The 7,973-nt window shown below is 34.8% G+C and overlaps 1 non-coding gene across 1 annotated transcript; it reads left to right on the top strand.

The window, feature by feature from the left end:
- Positions 1-1,250: 1,250 nt before the first annotated feature.
- On the top strand, positions 1,251-1,335 carry TRNAY-GUA. The gene is given in 2 exon segments: positions 1,251-1,287; positions 1,300-1,335. It is a non-coding gene; the product is annotated as a tRNA-Tyr (tRNA).
- The last annotated feature ends 6,638 nt before the right edge of the window (positions 1,336-7,973 follow it).

Below are 7,973 nucleotides of genomic sequence, written 5' to 3'. Positions count from 1 at the left end.
GAAAAAGTTCCTCTGCATTCACTTTCAGCAATGGTAGACGTGTACTTCTTGGACAAGTTTGTGAAACCATATGAGCAAGAAGCTCCTGAATTAGTATAGGTATCCCAAGGTCAGTTGAGTTTACCAAGAGCTACTTTTGAAACGAAGGGTTTGAATAGATGAATCCGTGTCGCTGGTATGTAGTCTTTCCCCTTTTTGTTTACTTGCAGGCTCTCTTTACATTGTAGCTATATGCTTGTTTTGTTACTTCGGAATTGATATTTATGTTACTCCCATGTACGGACAACATGAAGAACATCTGTTATGGTGTGGTTATGAATGCCATATCATCTGTTTGTCACAGAGGTTAGCCAGACTTTTGTTAGTAAGTTTCATAAGTTCATTTAGTTGATTTATTCGACAATAATTCCATTTTCTTTTGGAAATCATAGACATAGATATTTGTCTTGTTGACTTCCGTAGATTTGTGAACAAGCAATTCTGTATCCAGAGAGGATAGTAGGATTCACCGAACGTCGAACGAGTTTCCTTTATTCGTAGGGTGTACTATGTGCTGAAAATTCTCTGATTCTGCTGTTTGGTTAGATCTTTATATTTGAAGTACCATTTGTTGAAACTGAATTTTTTTCAAATTGAGATATTTAGTGTTACTATAGAAAAAAATCATGCTATAATTTGCTTCTATTATGCAAGAGTTACGGTTATCAGTGAGTAAATGTTGTTGGTGAGCCAGAGTTTTGCACATGTATTGAACCAGATTAAGTAATTTGAATAATCTAATAAATGTATTAGTCTGTGATTAACTAGGTATAGCTTGATGTAGACATCGTTTTCCCTTGCAAGTATATTTGGCAAATCAATTTCATCTTTGGTGGTTTCCGATTCTAACAGTGCTATTTTAGCTTTTCAGAGAGGTTAAATTTGCCGCAGATGCTGTGGCCAAGCATGCTCGGCATCTTATGCAAAAGGAGAAATTTAGCAATTCGTAGGGAAGCCTGATTTCCTCAACAGTATTGAAGGACATGGCTTATGGATTCAACTAACTTTACAAGTTTCTTGGGATTGCATTGGCCTCCTCTTCTTGTACATGTAAAAAATGTGTAACTATTCTTTGCGGACTTGGTAAAAAAAGAAAGAAAAAAGACATATTAAGACGTTTTCTCTATCGCAAACAAATTCCCCTTACTATGGGGTGGGTTGTCTGTTTCTCAGTTGAAAATAGTTGCTCGTTTCTTGGGAAACTAATAAAACCGACCTTAGCTCAGTTGGTAGAGCGGAGGACTGTAGTTGTAACAGATGATCCTTAGGTCACTGGTTCGAATCCGGTAGGTCGGAAAATTCTTTTTTGCACCTTTTTTTCTTCCGGAAAAGCATACTTCAAATTTTCTTGATCTCTCAACAAATATGTTTGCTGGGAGGTCTCTTATTGAGTCTACATCAAACAAATGGTTTAGTCATCACTTGACTATAACTTCTTGCAAGAAAATGGTCAAAGGTAGAAGGCAAAGGGTCCGTTTGTCATCCTTTGATACGGCAGCTTATTTGTGGAAGGACAAGATTTTGGTTTTACCTAAATACCACCCACACTTTACCTATGTACCACCCATGGTCTAAAAATAGACTATATGGAGAACTAATTTAGAATGGGTGATGAAAATTCATCTTCGGCCTTATTATCACCGCCACTTACATCAACCATAGTTACCAGTATCACCACCATCCCTCTTCATATATAATATACTACATACAAGTACAACTATTCATGGATCTTAGTTACAAAGTTTTCAAATCATATTACATCAAAATCAGGAAAACCCTTGTGTTTGCTCCATTAACGGAATCAAACGAATTTTGTCATCAGAGTTTCTCTACAACGGCTAATGAGATGATAGCTACAACGGCTATCATCCACAACAAAACCTAATCGATCAAAATAAATTAAGTTCAAACCCTAACTTAATTTTTAAAATAGAAATCGTGATTAACATTAGGATTACAATTAAAACTAAAACTAAAACCTAAATCTCAGTAAAGTTAAGATGTAATACATGGTGGGTTACGTTGAATTTAGTAAATGGAAGGTGATGAAGGCAGCAACGTTACATGCGGTAGTCATAGTTAGGGAGCAAGGTATGTTTTTATAACCCACTTCAAATGAGGTTGAAAATTATTTTATTGTTTTAGCATGAGTTGTACTTAGGAAAAACGTGGGTGATATTTAGGTAGAACCCAAGATTTTAGTCTTTATACAACAGTTATCTGTCCTTAGCTTTTATGCGGTGACCATATACACATTTGTTCTAAAATTTCAGTTCATCAATTGCCGAAGCTACCTCTCCTCTCCAAGGTCCAAGTTGAAATGATGATGGTGATGATGGTGGAGGTGGTTAGTGTAGTACTACGATAAGGAAAGAAGGCAATGCGGAGATTGCAGGTGTTGAGAAGGGAAGAAAAGATTGAGAAACAGAAGAACAATGGGTTTAAAAGATGAGAAAGATAGGTTTTTTTTTTAAAAGTCGTTTTGATAATAATTGTAAACTCTAAACAAGAAGGCTTAGCCTTTATATAAGCTAGCATGACCGACTAAGAAGATAATAAAATGAATTCTACCTAAACTAGGAAAGTAAAAGGACTTGCAAAGCAAGTAAACTAAAATAGACGCAAGGGATCGACGGTCGTTGTTGATACAGACGTAAGGGATCAACAATGATTATTGATACAAACGCAGATGTCCTACATCAGTCCCCCTTTTTAAAAAAAACTCGCCCTCGAGTTAGCTAATAAGAAAAACTTCATTCTCTCCGTATATTGCTCCACACTTCGAGTTGGAATACGAATTTTTTTCCTCCATGAAAAATGTAGATATCACGTTTACTGGCTTACCACGATCAAACACAAAACTCATAGTTCTAGAAATCATAAACCAAAACACCCAAAAAATATGTCTCAAAGTATGATAAGAATCGTGCTTAAATTTTTCTCGATCGAACACAAAATTTGCGTTACCAAAGATGATAATTTAAACCATGCATGCAGCAAACACCATGAGCACACCAACTGTAGCTGCCAAGAAATGGATTAGAATCCTCCAACCAAGTCTTCTAATGTCGGCATACATCAATATTAATGTCTAGAAGTTGTCCGACCAATGATGCATCAACAGGTGGTGGTAAGAATGATGCATTAGTAATGTAATCGAATGATCCCAAGTCAATAAACTCATCTTTCAGCTTAATTCCAATGTTACCATCCTATTCATTCCTGTGTAGTCCATAGTAGTTGGGTAACTACTAGTTGGTGCTTCAAAGCTCGTCTTGTTCCACGGCTAAAATTGTTTTTCTAGTATGGTTTCATCTTCCAATTTTCTAACCGTGATTGGAACTATAGTACCAGCACCCAACAATCCATAAAACGTTCCATAGATTTGGAGTCTCATAGTTGCACTCAAGCAATCAATGCTATATTTCTTTGGCATAGATGGTATGAAATTAGCAACAGGTGTTGTAAAGTACAATATTCCACCGGTCGACAGAAACAACAAGCATTCCATACTGTTCTAAAACAAACCTGGTGACGAAATTCTTATTGCAGAACTTTACTTCTAAATCTTTTTCCAATGATACTCTTTTGGAATTTGTGAATATGCGACCACGGATTCTTCCGGTATAATTTTCTATGGTTATATCTTAAGGGACCGATAATCACACAAATATAAATTTACAAGATGACGCAAAAGAGTTCCCATCGGTTGGCTTAACAAGTTGATTCTTGCTAGAGCAAATGTTAAAGACTTCTCGTGCTTTGCCATGATTAGCAACTGGATTTTTCTCATCCAGAGAGAACGATAGTAAATCGAAATCACTATATAATAAATTATTAGGTTCAAGGTTGAAAAGCTCACCATTAAATTCTTGTGACACATGCGGTACCCATCGACCTGTTCCTTAAAAACATGACTTTCAACCTTTGTAGAAGTAGATTTTGTATTTTCTAAGCCAACAGGTATAACCGAATTAGCTCCAGCACCTTTAGATGACTACGAATCCTCTGGAGTTGATAACGAAACTTCTTTATCATCATGTGACTCTTCATCCTTGTCGATCAGATTTTCTTCTTTCTTTTCATCATGTATTCTAAACTTTTTTGATAAAACCTCGGTAATGGTTTTTGTCAAAACGGTTTCAAGTTTTTTTTGTAAGGTTAATTTCAAACTCAAAAAAATCTTCCTTTGTAAGAGGTTGAACTGCCATTGATCTTTCTGAAGAAGAAAATATAGGGTTTTGAATTGCGGAAGCTGTGTCAAGGATCTGTTTCTAGATAAAAATCTAAAAATTAGGTAACTGATACCAACTAGTATAGTACGATAAGGGAAGAAGGCAATGCGGATATTGCAGGTGTTGAGAAGGGAATAAAAGGATGAGAAACAGAAGAACAATAGGGTTTAAAAGATGAGAAAGATAGGTTTGCTGTTAAAGAGTCGTTTTGATAATAATTGATAATAATAATTGTAAACTCTAAACAAGAAGGATTAGCCTTTATATAAGCTAGCATGACCGACTAAGAAGATAATAAAAGGAATTCTACCTAAACTAGGAAAGTAAAAGGACTTGCAAAGCAAGTAAACTAAAATAGACGCAAGGGATCAACAGTTGTTGTTGATACAGACGTAAGGGATCAACAATGATTGTTGATACAAACGCAGATGACCTTCATCAGTGGTGATGCTGATGGTGGCCGGTGAAGCTGATGGTGTTGAAGCTAATGGTTGGGACACCACCTGCAACACCATTTCCTCTCGCAGTGGTGATGATGGTGGTGTATTAACGGACCTTCAGTAAAAATACACCGAAAGTCCGATACCCACTATTAACACTATAGTGATGACCACATACACCACCACCAGTGCCACATTATTACTCTTTACTTTGGGGCGGAGGCGGCGGCGGAGCACCAAAATCTTCACTAATGAATCCACTTTCTTGGCAGGATAAGAAATCCTCTAAAAACATGGCATTGTTAACACAAATTATTACAAACTTAAAACAAGAACAATTTTCTGGGGACCATGAATTTATTTTGGGTGAAACATTTTGAAATAAATCTAAGCCACCTCTTTTCCAAATATTTATATTAATACCAAAATTACCTTTCCTGATTAATTTTGTATAATGATTAAGTTAAGTTAATTAGTGATTAGTGAGGTTAAATTAATAAATTGTTTTTTTAATAAGAAGAATAATTATTCAGAGAGTAAACTAGAAGAAGAAGAAGAAGTTGAAAAAGATTTTTTTTGAGATGGGTGAATATGAGTTGAGTGATGATAGCTCTTCCGAATCAGAATCTTCATCTTCTAGAGTTTTCGCTAATGTTGCTTGAATTCGCCAAAACTTTCCTAAAAATGAATTTTTTTAAGTAGATTTCGGCTAGGTCAAATAAGTTCGGCAACAATATCTGACGAACATGTAGCCGAACTTATCTAGAAATGCAGTTTGAATAATATTTCCGGAGACGCAGGTAGCCGAAATTTGCTTTAATATAGTTTTTGCTTTGTTCGGTTATTGGATTCTGAGACAGGTAGCAAAACTTTTATTCTAGAGTGTACAGAGTACTGTTCGGTTTCCAACATAAATTTTCGACTAACGAAACTCAACATAAGAGTTCTTAGAATGAAGTTCGGTAAGGATGAACAATTCTCGAATAAACAGAACTCAACATATGTGTTTGCTGAGTAGGTTAAGGGAAAACTTTTCCAACTAACCTAACCAACTGAACTCAACATATTGGTTATCAGAGAAGGGCTCGGTTAGCAAAAAAAGAAAATTGCGAACCAACCGAACTCAATATTTGTTGTTCTATACAAGAGTTCTGTTAGGGGAAAAAATTTCCAACTAACCTAACCAACCGAACAATATATATTGGTTTTCAGAGAGGAGTTCGGTTAGATTTTTTTTTTTTTTTGCAACCAACCGAACTCAACATTTTTCGTTTTATGCAAGAGTTCGGTTACGAAAAAAAAATCGTAATAGCCGAAATTTTCGGCGTGTTCTTTGTTTCAGAATGTCCGGTTAGAAAACTAGGGTTTGTTTGAACTATTCCTAACCGAACATGCTACTGTAACTTCCATTTAAACCTTTTTTTGATGATTTCTACTCAATTTTTTCAATTAAGGCGAATTAAAAGCGATGGGTTTTTCAATCGAACGAGGAACATCACAAAAAGAGGGAAGAAGAAGAAGGAAAGTTTTTTTTTCAAAAACTAAAAATTTCCCGTACTTCTCCTCTCTCTCACAATTTTGTTTTTTATTTTGGTTATTAATGGTTCATTTAGATTAGATATATATGATTAGGGTTAGATGCTTATTTAGTTTTAATTTAAATAAGGGTAAAAGGTAAATTAGTATTTTCTTAACTTTAAGACATCCCTTATAACTACGGGATGGCAATTGTTAACAATTAACAAAATAGGAAAACAACTATCTTCACTTTTGTCGAAGAGAATATCAATCTTCTGCAATTGATGCATGTGAATAATGCACAATAATTTAGGAAATGCACAACTTCTCCAAAATGTGAATCTTACAAGTTACATAGAACTTTACAACTGAACATCAGCTACCAAAGGTCGTTAAAAAAGTTTCAAGATGTATATCAATAAAAGATTGGTTAACCTAGTACGAAAATATCTAAGAAATTAAAGAATGGGCATGATTAGGGATCTAAAAATTACCATTATACTATTAGAAAATTACAACGAGAAATAACAAATTACCTTTCTGCATTACTGTCTTAAACAGTTCACTGTCCTCAAGCCTATCAAAGTTTGTATGTTCTTCAGGTTGACTTTCAAATAATCTCAATCTTATAACTCCTTCAGCATCCTCTAGCAATGTAGCATCAGTTACACCTTCATAATCACGTAATCACATTGTTAAGACAATTACACAAATAATTACAAATCTCAGATAATAGCGAAGCGAATCACATAATGAAGCGTCAAGTGATGATTCATGGCAGAATCAGGCCAGTACTAGATGCGTAGGATACTTAGGCAACCACCAAGGGCCCCCAGATGACTAGGGCTCCCAAATATGTGATTTTTTCCTTCATACTAATTATTATACCATGTATTTTTTAATTCTTACCATCCATTCAACTTCTTCACAGTCGTGGCCCCACAGTATCCCATCAAATTAAAAGATTTGACGATTACACGATTATATATATGATATAATGTTGATAACTCCGCACTTAAGATGATTTAAGTTATACTAAATATATATTATATGAAAAGATCGTCTTACTTGTTAGAACATTGCTCGGTCGAACTCACAAGTGTTGCTATCTCAAGCTTGTTGTCAAATTTAGTTGTCAAAACTATATCTCGATTTCTAGTCTACAATTAGTTAAGTCTCGGATTAGGATAAAAATGTAGTTGAGAAACAGAGGATCACGGCAGTCATCATTGCGTTTTACCATTTGAAGTTGAAGATCAACCGAAGCTTTTAGAGAACTTCATCAACAAAATGTAAGTGAAGACTAAACCACCTATTTCTCAAGTTATATTCACTTTTCTATCACTGAGACGATGTCGCATAACTAATTAGACTATTATGCATAGACAAGAATTTCGATTCAAGTTTATCTTGATAATTAGTTCTCGAAATATAATGACTAAGCTTAATGAACATTTGTTCATGCTTGATGAAATTCGGTTAAGGACAATCTATTGTTCGGAATCAAAATCATGATTCGATTTTTATCGTTCGAAAATAGCTTGGAACAGTGATATGTATCATTCATGTTATTTAGAAATGTTTTGGATCGATTTAGACAATTGATTCTGATACAACAAAATAATATCAGTCTTACAAACTAGGAAAACTATAATAAGTCTGAACCCGTATTACAAGTATTCGTACACGTGGCGGAGTAGCTATATATCGAGTTACATATTTGTGGTACACATATTCTTAA

This window comes from Papaver somniferum, unplaced genomic scaffold (assembly GCF_003573695.1).
Source record: "Papaver somniferum cultivar HN1 unplaced genomic scaffold, ASM357369v1 unplaced-scaffold_57, whole genome shotgun sequence".
NCBI lineage: Eukaryota > Viridiplantae > Streptophyta > Magnoliopsida > Ranunculales > Papaveraceae > Papaver > Papaver somniferum.
Note: the sequence above shows the minus strand (reverse complement) of the source record. Positions and strands in the feature narration are given on the sequence as shown.